This window comes from Arachis hypogaea, chromosome 19 (assembly GCF_003086295.3).
Source record: "Arachis hypogaea cultivar Tifrunner chromosome 19, arahy.Tifrunner.gnm2.J5K5, whole genome shotgun sequence".
Taxonomy (NCBI): domain Eukaryota; kingdom Viridiplantae; phylum Streptophyta; class Magnoliopsida; order Fabales; family Fabaceae; genus Arachis; species Arachis hypogaea.
The window spans coordinates 28,435,467-28,454,212 of NC_092054.1; the positions used below are offsets into that span (position 1 = coordinate 28,435,467).

Sequence of the window (18,746 nt, forward strand, 5' to 3'; positions counted from 1 at the left end):
TGAGGTAAGTTATTTTGGTTTTGATTTGGATGTGGAGAGGTGTTGTTATGGGGGTGTTGATATGGTCTAGATGTGAAATGTTGGTGGCTTGCATTGTTGGGATTTGGGCGTCTTTGATCAAGGCTTTGGTCTTGTTGATTTTCCCACCCAAAGTTTGGGTGATTCCTCCATCCAGGGTTGTAGGTCTTGGAGTATGGATCATGGTTTTGCCTAGGTGAATTCCCAATGTAGTTGACTTGCTCCTGACTTCCCTCTGCTTCTTTATTCACTCCTTCTTGGGTTGTTGATGAAGTAGTGATTGCTGCTACTTGGTTCCTCTCCATCTTCTTGGTTAGGTCAGCCAGCTGCTTGGTGATGAGCTTGTTCTGAGCCAGCAGAGCATCTACATTGTTTAGCTCCATCACTCCTCTAGTGTTCCCTCTTTCGGAAGCATAGAAGTAGTCATTCTCTGCTACAGTTTCAATGACATCTATGGCCTCCTCAATGGTCTTCTTCTTGTTCAAAGATCCTCCGGATGAATGGTCTACGGCCTTCTTTGACTCATAAGAGAGCCCTTCATAGAAAATGTGCAGCTGCACCCATTCGTTGAACATGTCAGGTGGACACCTCCTTGTCAGGTCCTTAAACCTCTCTCATGCTTCATACAGAGTCTCACCATCTTGTTTCCTGAAAGTTTGGACCTCAGTTCTCAGCCTATTGATTCGTTGAGGGGGGTAAAATCTTGCTAAGAATTTGTTCACCACATCTTCCCAAGTTGTCAAGCTCTCCTTTGGAAAAGACTCCAGCCACTTGGCTGCCTTATCCTTGAGTGAGAATGGAAATAAGAGCAGTCTATAGGCGTCAGGATGAACACTATTAGACTTCACTGTGTCACATATTCTCAGGAAGGTGGTTAGATGTTGATTGGGGTCTTCTTGGACACTTCCTCCGAATGAACAGTTGTTCTGAACAAGGGTGATGAGCTGTGGTTTTAGTTCAAAATTGTTGGCATGGATGGTTGGCTTTTGAATGCTACTTCAACAGTTTCCTGGGTTGGATTGATGTAAGAGCCTAAAACTCTTCGATCCTCCCCAGCATGATTTGCTCGACCTCCTCCGCCATGGTTGTGAGCCTCTTCTTCATGATGGTTTTCCATGTTTTCTTCCATGTTTGGTTCAAAGTATTCCTCCTCTTCCTCAGCACCAACTACTCTCTTTCCTCTTGCTTCCCTCCTTAATCTAAAGAAGGTCCTCTCAGGTTCAGAATCAAAGGAAGTTGAAGCACCGCTTCTTCTCCCTGTCATACAACCAACAAGTTCAAGCAAGGATAATAAATGCAGAAAGTATTTCTGTCAGAATGACTGTTAGTGTGATTGATGCAATATATCAAACAGTTAGTGGGTTAGTGAAATGAATGGTAAATAACTAAAACTGAAAAAGTAGGGGGAAGGGAAGAAATTAACTAAAACTGAAAGTAAATTACTCAAACAGAAAATTAAATCAAACAAAAATAAAATGCTCAATCTAGTGATCCTCCAATTTAATCATTGTTGATGCACAATCAATCCCCGGCAACGGCGCCATAAACTTGATGCACAGAAAACTTGTCTCATAACAAATTTCCTTCGGCAAGTGTACCGAATTTGTCGTCAAGTAAAAACTCACAATAGAGTGAGGTCAAATCCCACATGGATTGATTGATCAAGCAACTTTAGTTAGAGGAATGTTCTAGTTGAGCGAATCAGAATTTGGGTTGAGAATTGCAGAAAATTAAATGGCGGGAAAGTAAATAACAGAAAAGTAAATGCTAGAAATAAAGAGCTGAATGTAAATGATGAAAAGTAAATTGCAGAAGCTTAAATGGGAATGGGGTAATTGCTCATAAAAGTAAATGACAGAAATTAAAGAGAATGGGTAAGATCAGAAATGGGGAGTTCATTGGGCTCAGGAGATGTTGCCTTCTCCGGATCAATTTCATTTTCATCTCTTCCTCAATCAATGCACTCATTGATCTCCTTGGCAATCTTAAGTGATCGAATTACATCTCTCAAATCTTGATCAATAGCCAATTCCTTGGTCAATTGCTCATGAGAAGAGATGGAGTATGGTCACTGATTATACCACATGCATTTTCCAAATCAAGTGTTGAGAGGATTATAGTCACATATCCATCCAAACCCAATTTGGTCCAGCATGAGAAAGCATTTCTAGCATGATCTCTTCATTCCTCTTTCAAGGTTCAGAAGAGATCCAAGTTTGAATAGCTTCTTTTCCAATATAACTACCCAATTGGATGAAGATCGAAAGCTTTCAAGTAAAATCAAGAGAAAAGATAGAAGAAGAATAATGAAAACTAGTATTGATCCATCAAATTACAACAGAGCTCCCTAACCCAATGAAAGGGGTTTAGTTGTTCATAGCTCTGGAAAATGAAAACAAAGATGGAGAATACATTATGAAACTAGAAGTGCAGAGAAAGTAAAATACAGAGAGTAGTCCTATGCCAAGAGGCTCCCTATAATTTCCAAACTCCTCAAAATAATTCAAAGCTACTCCTATATATACTACTCTTCTGATCTTCTAGTTGGCTCTTCAAGTCTTGGGTATGGGCCTTTGGATCTTGAGTTTGAAGCAGTTATCTTCTTCATTGGGCTTGGCTTTACTTGCAGAGAGAAAGTGTGAAGTGGACAGAGACTTTAGCTCAGGACGTTAGTGGTGTTAACGTTCAGTGAAAATATGGGTTCGAGAACGTTAGTGACAATTACCTTTTTCACTAACGTTCCTCACCAGAGTAAGAGCCACGTTAACTTCAACGTTAGTGGCACAAACGTTGCTACTAACGTTGCCTCTATGTCCTTCGCACACGTTATTGGGACTCACCTTTCCCAGTAACGTTGAGAAGTCTCCCCCTTCCTTACGTTAGAGTCCACGTTAACTTAGTTAACGTGGCTCTTTTAACGTAAGCTTGCCAACCTTCGAGAACATTAGTGACACTTACCTTTGTCACTAACATTCCAATGTGCCCTTAGCTCCCACATTAGAGTCCACGTTAACTAGGTTAACGTGGCCTCTAACGTGGCTGTACTAGCCATCTCCAACGTTAGTGACAAAGGTGAATGTCACTAACGTTGGCTCATCATCTCTCCTCCTCACGTTAGCTTCCACGTTATCTAAGTTAACGTGGGAGTTAACGTGGCTCATTGTGGCTTGTGTGGCCTCCTTCCAACGTTAGTGACAATGTTAGGTGTCACTAACGTTGGCAATCACCTTCTTTCTTCACGTTAGCTTCCACGTTAACTAGGTTAACGTGGGAGTTAACGTGGCTTATTGGGGCTTGTGTGGGTTAATCCCAACGTTAGTGACAATGTTTGGTGTCACTAATGTTGTTGACCACCTACTTTCTTCACGTTAGCTTCCATGTTAACTAGGTTAACGTGGCTTATTGTGACTTGGCCAACGTTAGTGACAAAGTTGAATGTCACTAACGTTGGCTTCCCCTTTACCTCTTAACGTTAGAGGCCACGTTAACTAAGTTAACGTGGCTCTTAACGTGGCCACTTATGAGCTTGGTCCAACGTTAGTGATAATGTTAAGTGTCACTAACGTTGGCTCCCTTTCCTTTCTTCCACGTTAGAGTTCATGTTAACTTAGTTAACGTGACTCTTAACGTGGGCAATAATGGCTTCGAGAGCGTTATTGGCGATTACTTTTCTCATTAACTTTGCAAGTTACTCCCATTCCACGTTAGTGCTAACGTTAGTGTAACTAACGTAGCCACTAATGTGGTTCTTCTTTGCTTCCTTTGTCCTGAAATCAAGCAATAAAGTGCATCAAAGTTCTAGTCCAAGTCATGGGAAATGCAACATCAAATTTGTCATTAAATTCATGCAAAATCCTCATGAAATCATGTAAAGTGCACAATGTATGCTGGAATCAAGATGTAAGTGAATATCTACCCAAAACTAGCTTATTTTCTAAGGAAATGCATGAAACTACCTAAAAACAGTAAAGAAAAGGTCAGTGAAACTGGCCAAAATGCCCTGGCATCACAGGTATACAGATGCTGCTCCCATATGCAGCAGTAATGGGATTATCATATGACCCTAGAATCCTTCTGAACTGTTCATTTCCATTTAGGTCCATGATGGATAAAAGGGAATTAATATGAATTACAAATAAAATATATTTTTGTTTTTATTTTATTTAAGTAGAAACAAACCGAATAATTAAAAATAAATAAAAATAATAAGATAAAATAAAATAATTAGAAATTAAAATATAAATTCCAAAAACTAAGAGAAAAATAAATTTGAAAACTAAAATAATTACTTAATTAAGAAGATTTGAAAAAATTTTGATACGATTTTTGAAAAAGATTTTGAATTTTGAAATTTCAAAACTAAGATAAAATAGAATAAAAATCTGAATTTTTAAAGGAAAATTCGAAAATTAATTAAAATAAAGAGAAAAGATATTTTTAAATTTAATGAAGAAAGAGAAAAACAGTAAAAATGACACCAAACTGAAATTTTTAGATCAAAACAAAGAAAACAAACAGAAAAACTTTGAATATCACGATGAACGCTAAGAACAACTTTTGAAAAATTTTTAAGAAAATAGAAACACAAAGGACACCAAACTTAAAATATGAAACTAAACTCAAACAGAAGACTAAATCATGAAGTTATTAGTTTTGAAAATTTTCGAAAATAATTTAGAAAAATAAAATAAGGATTTTAAAATTTTAACCAAAAACAATAATAGAAGACTGTAAACCAAAAAGAAAAATTTTTCCTAATCTAAGCAACAAAATAAACCGTCAGTTGTCCAAACTCGAACAATCCCCGGCAACGGCGCCAAAAACTTGGTTCACGAATTGTAAATCACATTTTTCACAACTCGTACCACTAACCAGCAAGTGCATTGGGTCGTCCAAGTAATACCTTAAGTGAGTAAGGGTCGATCCCACGGAGATTGTCGACTTGAAGCAAGCTATGGTTATTTTGTAATTCTTAGTCAGGAAATTAATAATAAAAATGGTTGGGTTTATGAGAAGTAATTAACATAAAATAAATAATACTTGTTATGCGGTAATGGAGAACAGATTGAGGTTTTGGAGATGCTCTGTCTTCTGAATCTCTGCTTTCCTACTGTCTTCTTCTTCACGCACACAGGTCTCCTTCCATGGCAAGTTGTATGTTGGTGGATCACCGTTGTCAATGGCTACCATCCGTCCTCTCAGTGAAAATGGTCCAAGTGCGCTGTCACCGCACAGCTAATCATCTGTCGGTTCTCACTCATGTTGGAATAGAATCCATTGATTCTTTTGCGTCTGTCACTACGCCCAACACTCGCGAGTTTGAAGCTCGTCACAGTCATCCCTTCCCAAATCCTACTTGGAATACCACAGACAAGGTTTAGACTTTCCGGATATCAGGAATGGCCGCCAATAATTCTAGCCTATACCACGAAGACTCTGATCATGAACCAGGAGGCTAAGAGATACACACTCAAGCTAGTGCAGATAGAACGGAGGTGGTTGTCAGGCACGCGTTCATAGGTGAGAATGATGATGAGTGTCACGGATCATCACATTCATCAGGGTGAAGTGCGAGTGAATATCTTAGAACACAAGCAAGCTTGATTGAATGAAAAATAGTAGTAATTGCATTAATTCATCGAAACACAGCAGAGCTCCTCACCCCCAACCATGGGGTTTAGAGACTCATGCCATCAGGAATACAATATTCAGATGTGAAAATGTCATGATGATCAAAACAAATATTTATACTAAGCTAGTGACCTAGGTTTACAAAAAATTGAGTAAACTAAGATAGATAGTGCAGAAATCCACTTCCGGGGCCCACTTGGTGTGTGCATGGGCTGAGTATTGAAGCTTCCATATGTAGAGACTTTATTTGGAGTTAAACGCCAGGTTGTAGCCTGTTTCTGGCGTTTAACTCTGGTTTGTAACCTGTTTCTGGCGTTTAACGCCAGAATATGGTAAAGACTTGGCGTTAAACGCCAATTTGCATCATCAAAACTTGGGCAAAGTATGAACTATTATATATTGCTGGAAAGCCCTGGATGTCTACTTTTTAACGCAATTGAGAGCGCACCATTTGGGCTTCTGTAGCTCCAGAAAATCCATTTCGAGTGCAGGGAGGTCAGAATCCAATAGCATCTGCAGTCCTTTTTCAGCCTCTGAATCAGATTTTTGCTCAGGTCCCTCAATTTCAGCCAAAAATTACCTGAAATCACAGAAAAACACACAAACTCATAGTAAAGTCCAGAAATGTGATTTTTGCATAAAAACTAATAAAAATATACTAAAAAGTAGCTAGATCCTACTAAAAACTATATGAAAATACCCCCCAAAAGCGTATAAAATATCCGCTCATCAACAACCAACCTCCACCAAATTACTATGGTCAAGAGCCATTCCAGGGTGCATACCAAGATGATGAATATGGTGGACCCCCTTGTAGTTACCAACAAGCCCACCATATGCTTATGAACCACCTCCTCAACATAACTCTGAACCACCATACTTACAAGCCCCTTTCCACCATTCATCTCCATATGACCCTAATCCTTACTCACCATACCAAGAACCTTATGAGCCATACTTAGAACCACCCCAATCCCAACATAATTACTTCCAAGAACCACCACATCAACATACGCCATCTCCATATCCTCATCAAGAAAAACCACCTCCGTATTATGAGCCGTTTCTCCCAACACATGGACCCTCCTATCCACCCCAACCTCCATTCGATAACAACACAATTATATCTAATCTCATTGATCTCACCTCTAAACTCCAAAATCTTATATCGCGTAGAGACCAATCCTCTACCTCCAATATTCAACCCTCTAGCTTTAGTGCACCACCACCCTCCGTGCAAGAATACTCATATCCATCAATCCAAGAGCAAGATGATCCCAATTATGCTATTGACATGGAAAAAGAGAGAAGGGATCGTCTTCATGAATTCATACTTCATAAGAAGCTAGAGGAGGCCCTACAGGTGGAGGTAGAACAAGCGAGAAGGGATCATCTTCGTGAATTCATACTTCATGAGAAGCTAGAGGAGGCCCTAAAGGTGGAGGTAGCAGAGACCCTTGAAGATGAAGGAGTAGTTGAAGAATTAGTGAAGGACGACATCAAGGAGGAGTTTGATTATGTATTAGAGCAAGTGGGGAAAACCAAAATTATCACAGAAGAGGAAGTGGTTGAAGACTTAGGAGATGCAAAACCTCCATGGGAAAGTCCAGTCATAGAGCCTCCTTCCAAGATATCTGATGTTGATGTTGAGAAGGGTGTACAACCTCCAAGGCATATCATGGTTGAAGACTTTGAAGAGGTTGATCAAGAGATAGAGATTAAAGAAGAAGAAGCATAACCCCCCATGCCCTTGGTAAGCCATGAAGAAGAGTCCGAATGGGAAGAAAGCTACCAAGAGGAAGAGGTTAGAATTGAAGAAGCTTACAAAGAGGTGGAAGTTGTCAAGGAAGAGCACAAGGGAATGGAGCTTGAAATCACCTTGCCAAAGTTGTTGGAGACCTCTCCCCCAAAGCCATTACCATCCAATACAACATTCAAGTGGGTAAAATTCTTATCCTTGACCTTTACTTTCCCACTTGAATATGGTTTGCTTGAGACAGATAGTCAGCTTAAAGCTCTTTGTGGCTTTAAGAGTAAGAGAGAGATGGTTAGTGGTTGGCAACACAATCCTAGGTTCGTTGTGGTTGGGAGCTCAAAGTCTAAATGCAAGGGTTGGTGTAGAGCTCGAATAAATGGGTCTAGGAAGCTGTTTGGATGCCTTAGTGAGGATTCGGATTACTTACCAGAGGATCAATTTTGGGAGCTCAGAGCTTGTGAAGAACTCCATCAAAGCTTGGGGAATTCACTTGGTATTGATAGATCTTATTGGAAGTCCAAGCATTGGTGGAAGTTTCAAGATGAGTTCAAGCACAGGCCGCCATGACAAGGAGCTCACCAAATGTCCAACTTAAGGACAATAACTAGAAGTGCTAGGTGGGAGACAATCCACCATAGTATGATCGTTTTTTTTTATTCTTAGTTTTATTTTATTTTATTTTTATCAGTATTCATTCATAATTTTTACATAATCATCTGCATTCTGCATTCTGCATGCTGCATATATCAAAATAAAAAAAGACGGGGATCGACGCGCAAGCATCCACGACGCGCGCGCGTCATATGTGTATGCGCCAATGAACAGAGAAACGCGCGGGAAGGGTGCGTGGTGCACAAGCCACATCACACGTACGCGTACCACACGCGTACACGTCCCCTGCAGAAAAGTTCAACCCACACGTAAGCGTCAGCGACATGTACGCGTGGGCATGACAAATCAGCGTAAAAGCGTGCTGAATAGAGAGTTGTGATGGTCTGGGGCTGGCAGTGTGCTAGAGGCACAAAATCACCCACGCGTACGCGTCCCTGACGCATGTGCGTCCTTTCGCTTTCAGACCACCCACGCGTATGCGTGGGCGACGCGTACGCGTGGGCGACGCGTACGCGTCGCATGGCGAATATAGTTTTCACGCGCACGCGTGCCCTACGCGCGCGCATCACGTCCCTGTTTCTCATTTCCTTCTCCTCTCTTCTCTCCTTTCTCCTTCTTTTCCCCCCCCCCCCCAATCTACTCCTTCCTCCTTCTTTTCATTATTGCATGTATTTATTTATCTTTCTTTCCAATTTCATGTTACCTTAGTCATTTATGGTTTCTTTTTTATTCTTTTCTTTTTCTTCATGCATTTTTATGTTGGTGTTGGAGCTTTATTTGGGTCTTATATTATTATATTCGAGCTTGTGGATATATTAGGGAGTGATTTGACAATTAATATTAATTTTTGGGTTGCTTGCATGTTTGGATATCATACTTTCCCTAACATATTTTACATGCATACCAAGTGTTTGTGAAAAGTCCGTATGGCATTGTGAATTCTTAATTATTCTATTCTTCTACTCTACTGCCTGTTTTTCACAAAACCCTTGCAATCTTTTATTAATTAAATATAATTGTCAACACAAATGTGATTGTTAGTTTGTTACATTTGATAATCAAACTGAGCTACTAATGCTTGATCTATGCTACTCATGTCTTTGCCGGCATGCTGATAAACATCTTGCATCTAATTGCCTTAATAGATCATGCTATATTTCCATTGATGTCCTAATTACATGGAGTCACGACCATGTGTTTACGACATTCTTCTTTACCTTGACATTGATTATCACTTGTATTTTCCTCTTCCCGGTTCTAGATATTTGATTTCATATCCCTTTCTCTTCTCCCTTTTCAGGATGGCCACTGGGAAGGGTACAGAGAGAGCCACTAACAAGCCTCCAGCGAGGAGAGGAACGAAAAGCACAGGCACCTTCAATAAATCAGCTGCTCCTTCAGATACTTCAAAGGTTGACCCGGCTAGACCGGCAGGCAAAGCGAATGGAGCACCGTAACAAGCGCTGATTTACATACCTTAAGGAGCTGATTGTTAGTAACCACCCACCTGAAGAAGAACTAGACACTCTGGATTCCACCTCACCTACCAAGTATCGGGAGCAATGACGACCCCGCTTGTGGAGATGCTGTTACCAACCCCACTTTGTTCCTGAATGATGGCACCAAGGACGGTGCCAAGCTTTAAGTGTGAGGAGGTCGGTCAGTACCTGACTTCCAGAGGTAATTGCTTTTTCTTAACACCAATAGGTTATTTTTTTAGTTTTTCTTTTGTTAAATAGGATAGATTGCATAGTAATAAGTGTTTGCATGTATGTTCTACTTGGTTGAAAAATAATAAATTTCTTTTCAAGACCCTATTTTCGAAAATTTTACTAATTCAAATTAAAATTCTATGTTAAACTTGTCTGAAGATTGTAACTTGGAACATGGTTTAGAGCTAGAACACACAACCCAGTGAGGTTTTGAGCTTAATTATATGGTTACATTATTTAACCATGACTTTATTCCTGTGTGTTTGCTTCTCTATGATTGCAATCTTCGCTTTGTTCCATTCTATATGTCCATTATTTAGTGTATTTACATGCTTGTATATGATTGATGCCATCATTTGTTATTAGCTCACTTATCCCAAATAGCCTATCTTTCCAATTACCTTTGTTTGTCACCTTGAGCCTTTTAATCCCTGTTTGTTCTATATTTTACCACATCACTAGTCTTAAGCGGAAAAATAATTAATTACCCCAATTGAATCTTTGGTTAGCTTAAGATAAAGATTGTGTGTCAATTAAGTGTGGAGAACTGTGAAAACTTGGGTTGATGGAAGTGTACAGTGTTTCATTGACAAAATATTGGGTATTTGGGTACCTACTCATGTGAGCCCAGAAAAATTAAAAATCTATGTGCATTGATATGTTATGTTTACTTTTATATTTTTAATCAAAAAAAAAAAGAGAAAAAGAGAAAGAAAAAAAAATATATATATAGGGGATAAAATTACCCCAATGTTAAGTTTAATAAAAGATCAATGCATATGTGATAAAATTAAAGAAATTTTGATGCATGAGTATGTGATGCAAATGTGGGGATTTTGGGTAGCTAGGCATAATTTTAGAATTACATAGAGTGTGTGTGTGTTAGGTAAGAGCTTAGGTTAGTCAAAGATTCATATTATAGCTCACTTGGCCATATATATATCCTCACCCTTACCTTAGCCCCATTACAACCTTGAAAAGACCTCATGATGTTTGCATTGTATACTAAGTATTTGTTGATTGGTTAGATGAAGAACAAAGTTTTAGAAAGCATGACTAGAGAAGAGTAGAGTGATCAACCCTAGACACTTGAGAGAGTTAGAGTGATATACACCCCCAGTGAGGGTTCAATGCTTGATTCTATGTTCCCTGCTTTCATGAGCTATCTTCTTACAAGTTTACTTGTCTTTACTATATGATTTGAATTAGTGGAATCTGATTTATATTTGTATTAGAGAACTTGTTTACTTTTAACCAAGTACATAGAAACATCTTAGCATATAATTGCATTTACATTCATAAGTTGCATTGCATTGCATAAGTTCCACCATTTTGCCTTCACTTTTATAGTTTCTCTTGAGCTTAGCATGAGGACATGCTAATGTTTAAGTGCGGGAAGATTTGATGCACCACTATTTCGTGGTACATCTTGTACTTAATTGAGTGGATTTTATCCACCATTCTCACATTTATTCATAAAATTCGCATGTTTTGTATTTTCCTTCCTGATTTTGTGCGATGATTGAAAACATGCTTCTTTGGCCTTAATTTTGCTATGTTTAATCCTCTCTTATTACCATTCGATGCCTTGATATGTGCGTTAAGTGTTTTCAGGATTTATAGGGCGGGAATGGCTTAGAGGATGGAAAGGAAGCATGCAAAAGTGGAAGGAATAAAAGAAACTGAAGGAATTGCTAAGCTGTCCAACCTAACCTCTTCGTACTAAATCAACCACAACTTAAGCTGTAGAGATCCAAATGAGGTGGTTTCAGTTGCGTTGGAAAGATAACATTCGGGCTTCGAAATGATATATAATTTTCCTTAGTTTCCATCCTGTTAGCCGACATGCATGCGTGGATCACGCGTACGTGTGACATGGCGAAAGTTCAATCCACGCGTACGCGTGGACGACGCGTACACGTGACAGAGCGACGTGCTGGACGTATCAGAAATTGCTGGGGGCAATTTCTGGGCTGTTTTTGACCTAGTTTTTGGCACATAAAACACATATTAGATGCTATAGAGTCGGGAAATCCATTCATTGAGTCATACAGCATTCACACTTTCCATTATTCACAATTTAGGTTTTAGATGTAGTTTTTAGAGAGAGAGGCTCTCTCCTCTCTCTAGGTTTTAGGATTTCTCTTAGTTTTAGGTTTATTTCTTCCCAATTCCAGGTTCAATGTTCCTTTAATTTAGTTTTCTTATACTTTTATTTATTCTATTACTTTAATTTATTCTCTTCCCTTATTAATTTATTAATGCAAAGAGTATTTTTACATTTAATTTCTTTATTTGCTTGATTATCTCAATTCAATTCCTATTATCATGTTTTCTTTCTGCTCCCTTTACATGCATGCAAAATTGGCATCCATGTCAATGGAGTAGGCTTCTAACTTGGCTTTGGAGTTGATTAATATTTGGAGACTCTTGAGTTGGAAGATTCAAGAGTTAATTTTGATTGGAATCTCTGGCCACTAATGCTAATCCTTCCCAAGGGAGAGGATTAGGACTTATGAATAGAAGTTGGGTCCCTGCTTGACTTTCCTTTATTATGTAAGGATTAACTAAGTAGAAATAACAACCTATTACTATTAATTCTGAGAAATCCAATAAGGATAGAATTTCCAATTAATCTTCTCCTAGCCAAGACTTTTTATTTTAATTGCATAAAACGTCTTGTTAATTTTCATTATTTTAATTTATAATTATTTATTTTTCTATTCTCCAACTCTAAAAATTCTCAGAAAACTCATAACCAATAACAAGAACACCTCCATGCAATTCCTTGAGAGACGACCCGAGGTTTAAATACTTCGGTTTATTTTTATTGGGTTTGCTTAAGTGACATACAAGTTTTTGTATGAAAGGATTGTTGTAAGTTTAGAAACTATACTTGCAACGAGAATTTATTGTTATTTTCTTTTTATCATTGTTCATTCATAACTTCTGCATCATAACCTGCATTATGCATAAAAAAAAGAGAAAAATAAAAAGAGAAAGAAAAAAAAAAATATATATATATATATATAATATAAATAAAGAAATAGGGAATAAAATTACCCCAATGTTAATTTAATAAAAGATCAATGCATATGTGATAAATTTAAAGAAAATTTGATGCATGAGTATGTGATACAAAAGTGGGGATTTTAGGTAGCTAGGCAAGATTTTAGAATTACATAGAGTGTGTATGTGTTAGGTAAGAGCTTAGGTTAGTCAAAGATTCATATTATAGCTCACTTGGCCATACATATATCCTCACCCTTACCTTAGCCCCATTACAACCTTGAAAAGACCTCATGATGTTTGTATTGGTATACTAAGTATTTGTTGATTGGTTAGATGAAGAATAAAATTTTAGAAAGCATGACTAGAGAAGAGTAGAGTGATCAACCCTAGACACTTGAGAGAGTTAGAGTGATATACACCACCAGTGAGGGTTCAATGCTTGATTCTATGTTCCCTGCTTTAATGGGCTATCTTCTTACAAGTTTACTTGTCTTTACTGTATGATTCGAATTAGTGGAATCTGATTTATATTTGTCTTGGAGAACTTGTTTACTTTTAACTAAGTAGATAGAAACATTTTAGCATATAGTTGCATTCACATTCATAAGTTGCATTGCATTGCATAAGTTCCACCATTTTGCCTTCACTCTTATAGTTCCTCTTGAGCTTAGCATGAGGACATGCTAATTTTTAAGTATGGGGAGATTTGATGCACCACTATTTCATGGTACATCTTGTACTTAATTGAGTGGATTTTATCCACTATTCTCACATTTATTCATAGAATTTGCATGTTTTGCACTTTCCTTCCTGATTTTGTGCTATGGTTGAAAACATGCTTCTTTGGCCTTAGTTTTGCTATGTTTAATCCTCTCTTATTACCATTCGATGCCTTGATATGAGCGTTAAGTGTTTTCAGAATTTATAGGGCGGGAATGGCTTAGAGAATGGAAAGGAAGCATGCAAAAGTGGAAGGAATACAAGAAATTGAAGGAATTGCTAAGCTGTCCAGCCTGACCTCTTTGTACTAAATCGACCATAACTTGAGCTACAGATGTCCAAATGAGGCGGTTTCAGTTGCGTTAGAAAGCCAATATCCGGGACTTCAAAATGATATGTAATTTGTCATAGTTTCCATTCTGTTAGGCGACGCACATGCGTGGATCACGCAAACGCGTGACCTGGCGAAAGTTCAATCCACGCGTACGCGTCGCTGTTTTTTACCCAGTTTTTGGCCCAAAAAATACATATTAGAGGCTACAGAGTAGGGTAATCCATTCATTGAATCATACAACATTCACACATTCCATTATTCACAATTTAGGTTTTAGTGTAGTTTCTAGAGAGAGAAGCTCTCTCCTCTCTCTAGGTTTTAGGATTTCTCTTAGTTTTTAGGTTTATTTCTTTCCAATTCCAGGTTCAATGTTCCTTTAATTTAATTTTCTTATACTATTATTTATTCTATTACTTTAATTTATTCTCTTCCCTTATTAATTTATTAATGCAAAGAGTATTTTTTTTCCATTTAATTTCTTTATTTGCTTGATTATCTCAATTCAATTCTAATTATCATGTTTTCTTTCTGCTCCCTTTACATGCATGCAAAATTGGCATCCATGTCAATGGAGTAGGCTTCCAACTTGGCTTTGGAGTTGATTAATATTTGGAGACCCTTGAGTTGAAAGATTCAAGAGTTAATTTTGATTGGAATCTCTGGCCACTAATGCTAATCCTTCCCAAGGGAGAGGATTAGGACTTGTGAATAGAAGTTGGGTCCCTACTTGACTTTCCTTTATTAGGTAAGGATTAACTAAGTAGAAACAACAACCTATTACTATTAATTCTGAGAAATCCAACAAGGATAGAACTTCCAATTAATCTTCTCCTAGCCAAGGCTTTTTATTTTAATTGCATAAAACCTCTTGTTAATTTTCATTTTTTTAATTTATAATTATTTATTTTTCTATTCTCCAACTCTAAAAATTCTTAGAAAACTCATAACCAATAACAAGAACACCTCCTTGCAGTTCCTTGAGAGACGACCTGAGGTTTAAATACTTCGGTTTATTTTTATTGGATTTGCTTAAGTGACATACAAGTTTTTCTATGAAAGGATTGTTGTTAGATTAGAAACTATACTTGTAACAAGAATTTATTGTGATTTTCTTTTTATCATTGTTCATTCATAACTTCTGCATCATAACCTGCATTATGCACAAAAAAAAAAGAGAAAAAGAAAAAGAGAAAGAAAAAAAATATATATATATATATATATAATATAAATAAATAAATAGGAGATAAAATTACCCTAATGTTAAGTTTAATAAAAGATCAATGCTTATGTGATAAAATTTAAAAAAAATTTGATGCATGAGTATGTGATGCAAAAGTGGGGATTCTGGGTAGTTAGGCATGATTTTAGAATTACATAGAGTGTGTGTGTGTGTGTGTGTGTTAGGTAAGAGCTTAGGTTAGTCAAATATTCATATTATAGCTCATTTGGCCATACATATATCCTCACCCTTACCTTAGCCCCATTACAACCTTGAAAAGACCTCATGATGTTTGCATTGGTATACTAAGTATTTGTTGATTAGTTAGATGAAGAACAAAGTTTTAGAAAGCATGACTAGAGAAGAGTATGGTGATCAACCCTAGACACTTGAGAGAGTTAGAGTGGTATACACCACCAGTGAGGGTTCAATGCTTGATTCTATGTTCCCTGCTTTCATGAGCTATCTTCTTACAAGTTTACTTGTCTTTACTATATGATTTGAATTAGTGGAATCTGATTTATATTTGTCTTGGAGAACTTGTTTACTTTTAACCAAGTAGATAGAAACATCTTAGCATATAGTTGCATTCACATTCATAAGTTGCATTGCATTGCATAAGTTCCACCATTTTGCCTTCTCTATTATAGTTTCTCTTGAGCTTAGCATGAGGATATGCTAATGTTTAAGTGTGGGGAGATTTGATGCACCACTATTTCGTGGTATATCTTGTGCTTAATTGTGTGGATTTCATCCACTATTCTCACATTTATTCATAGAATTCGCATGTTTTGCATTTTCCTTCCTGATTTTGTGCTATTATTGAAAACATGCTTCTTTGGCCTTAACTTTGCTATGTTTAATCCTCTCTTATTACCATTCGATACCTTGATATGTGCGTTAAGTGTTTTCAGAATTTATAGGACAGGAATGGCTTAGAGAATGGAAAGGAAGCATGCAAAAGTGGAAGGAATACAAGAAATTGAAGGAATTGCTAAGCTGTCCAGCCTGACCTCTTTGTACTAAATCGACCATAACTTAAGCTACAGAGGTCCAAATGAGGCGGTTTCAGTTGCGTTAGAAAGCTAATATCCGAGACTTCAAAATGATATTTAATTTCTCATAGTTTTCATTCTGTTAGGCGATGCGCACGCGTGGATCACGCAAACGAGTGACCTGGCGAAAGTTCAATCCACGCGTATGCGTGGACGACGCGTACGCGTGACAGAGCGACGTACTGGACGTATCAGAAATTGCTGAGGGCAATTTCTGGGCTGTTTTTTACCCAGTTTTTGGCCCAAAAAATACATATTAGAGGCTACAGAGTAGGGTAATCCATTCATTGAATCATACAACATTCACACATTCCATTATTCACAATTTAGGTTTTAGATGTAGTTTCTAGAGAGAGAGGCTCTCTCCTCTCTCTAGGTTTTAGGATTTCTCTTAGTTTTTAGGTTTATTTCTTCCCAATTCCAAGTTCAATGTTCCTTTAATTTATTTTTCTTATACTATTATTTATTCTGTTACTTTAATTTATTCTCTTCCCTTATTAATTTATTAATGCAAAGAATATTTTTTCCATTTAATTTCTTTATTTGCTTGATTATCTCAATTCAATTCTAATTATCATGTTTTCTTTCTGCTCCCTTTACATGCATGTGAAATTGGCATCCATGTCAATGGAGTAGGCTTCCAACTTGGCTTTGGAGTTGATTAATATTTGGAGACCCTTGAGTTGAAAGATTCAAGAGTTAATTATGATTGGAGTCTCTAGCCACTAATGCTAATTCTTCTCAAGGGAGAGGATTAGGACTTGTGAATAGAAGTTGGGTCCCTACTTGACTTTCCTTTATTAGGTAAGGATTAACTAAGTAGAAACAACAACCTATTACTATTAATTCTGAGAAATCCAATAAGGATAGAACTTCCAATTAATCTTCTCCTAGCCAAGGCTTTTTATTTTAATTGCATAAAACCTCTTGTTAATTTTCATTTTTTTAATTTATAATTATTTATTTTTCTATTCTCCAACTCTAAAAATTCTCAGAAAACTCATAACCAATAACAAGAACACCTCCCTGCAATTCCTTGAGAGACGACCCGAGGTTTAAATACATCGGTTTATTTTTATTGGGTTTGCTTAAGTGACATACAAGTTTTTGTATGAAAGGATTGTTGTTAGATTAGAAACTATACTTGCAATGAAAATTTATTGTGAATTTATTGTTATTTTCTTTTTATCATTGTTCATTCATAACTTCTACATCATAACCTGCATTATGCACACACAAAAAAGAGAAAAAGAAAAAGAGAAAGAAAAAAAAAAAAAAATATATATATATATATATAATATAAATAAATAAATAGGGGATAAAATTACCCCAATGTTAAGTTTAATAAAAGATCAATGCTTATGTGATAAAATTAAAGAAAATTTGATGCTTGAGTATGTAATGCAAAAGTGGAGATTTTGGGTAGCTAGGCATGATTTTAGAATTACATAGAGTGTGTGTGTGTTAGGTAAGAGCTTAGGTTAGTCAAATATTCATATTATAGCTCATTTGGCCATACATATATCCTCACCCTTACCTTAGCCCCATTACAACCTTGAAAAGACCTCATGATGTTTGCATTGGTATACTAAGTATTTGTTGATTAGTTAGATGAAGAACAAAGTTTTAGAAAGCATGACTAGAGAAGAGTAGAGTGATCAAACCTAGACACTTGAGAGAGTTAGAGTGGTATACACCACTAGTGAGGGTTCAATGCTTGATTCTATGTTCCTTGCTTTCATGAGCTATCTTCTTACAAGTTTACTTGTCTTTACTATATGATTTGAATTAGTAGAATCTGATTTATATTTGTCTTGGAGAACTTGTTTACTTTTAACCAAGTAGATAGAAACATCTTAGCATATAGTTGCATTCACATTCATAAGTTGCATTGCATTGCATAAGTTCTACCATTTTGCCTTCACTCTTATAGTTTCTCTTGAGCTTAGCATGAGGATATGCTAATGTTTAAGTGTGGGGAGATTTGATGCACCACTATTTCGTGGTATATCTTGTGCTTAATTGTGTGGATTTCATCCACTATTCTCACATTTATTCATAGAATTCACATGTTTTGCATTTTCCTTCCTGATTTTGTGCTATGATTGAAAACATGCTTCTTTGGCCTTAACTTTGCTATGTTTAATCCTCTCTTATTACCATTCGATGCCTTGATATGTGCGTTAAGTGTTTTCAGGATTTATAGGGCAGGAATGGCTTAGAGAATAGAAAGGAAGCATGCAAAAGTGGAAGGAATACAAGAAATTGAAGGAATTGCTAAGCTGTCCAGCCTGACCTCTTTGTACTAAATCGACCATAACTTGAGCTACAGAGGTCCAAATAAGGCGGTTTCAGTTGCGTTAGAAAGCTAATATCTGGGACTTTGAAATGATATGTAATTTGTCATAGTTGCCATTCTGTTAGGCGACGCGCACGCGTGGATGACGCGAACGCGTGACCTGGCGAAAGTTCAATCCCCGCGTACGCGTGGATGACGCGTACGCATGACAGAGCGACGTGCTGGACGTATCAGAAATTGCTGGGGGCAATTTTTAGGCTGTTTTTAACCCAATTTTTGACCCAGAAAACACAGATTAGAGGCTACAGAGTGGGGGAATCCATTCATTGAGTCATACAACATTCACACTTTCCATTATTCACAATTTAGGTTTTAGAT

At 37.2% G+C, this 18,746-nt stretch overlaps 1 non-coding gene across 1 annotated transcript; it reads left to right on the forward strand.

The window, feature by feature from the left end:
* The first annotated feature begins 591 nt into the window (after nucleotides 1–591).
* Nucleotides 592–695, forward strand: LOC112781017 (small nucleolar RNA R71). The gene has a single exon (XR_003191818.1). It is a non-coding gene; the product is annotated as a small nucleolar RNA R71 (small nucleolar RNA).
* Nucleotides 696–18,746: the final 18,051 nt, after the last annotated feature.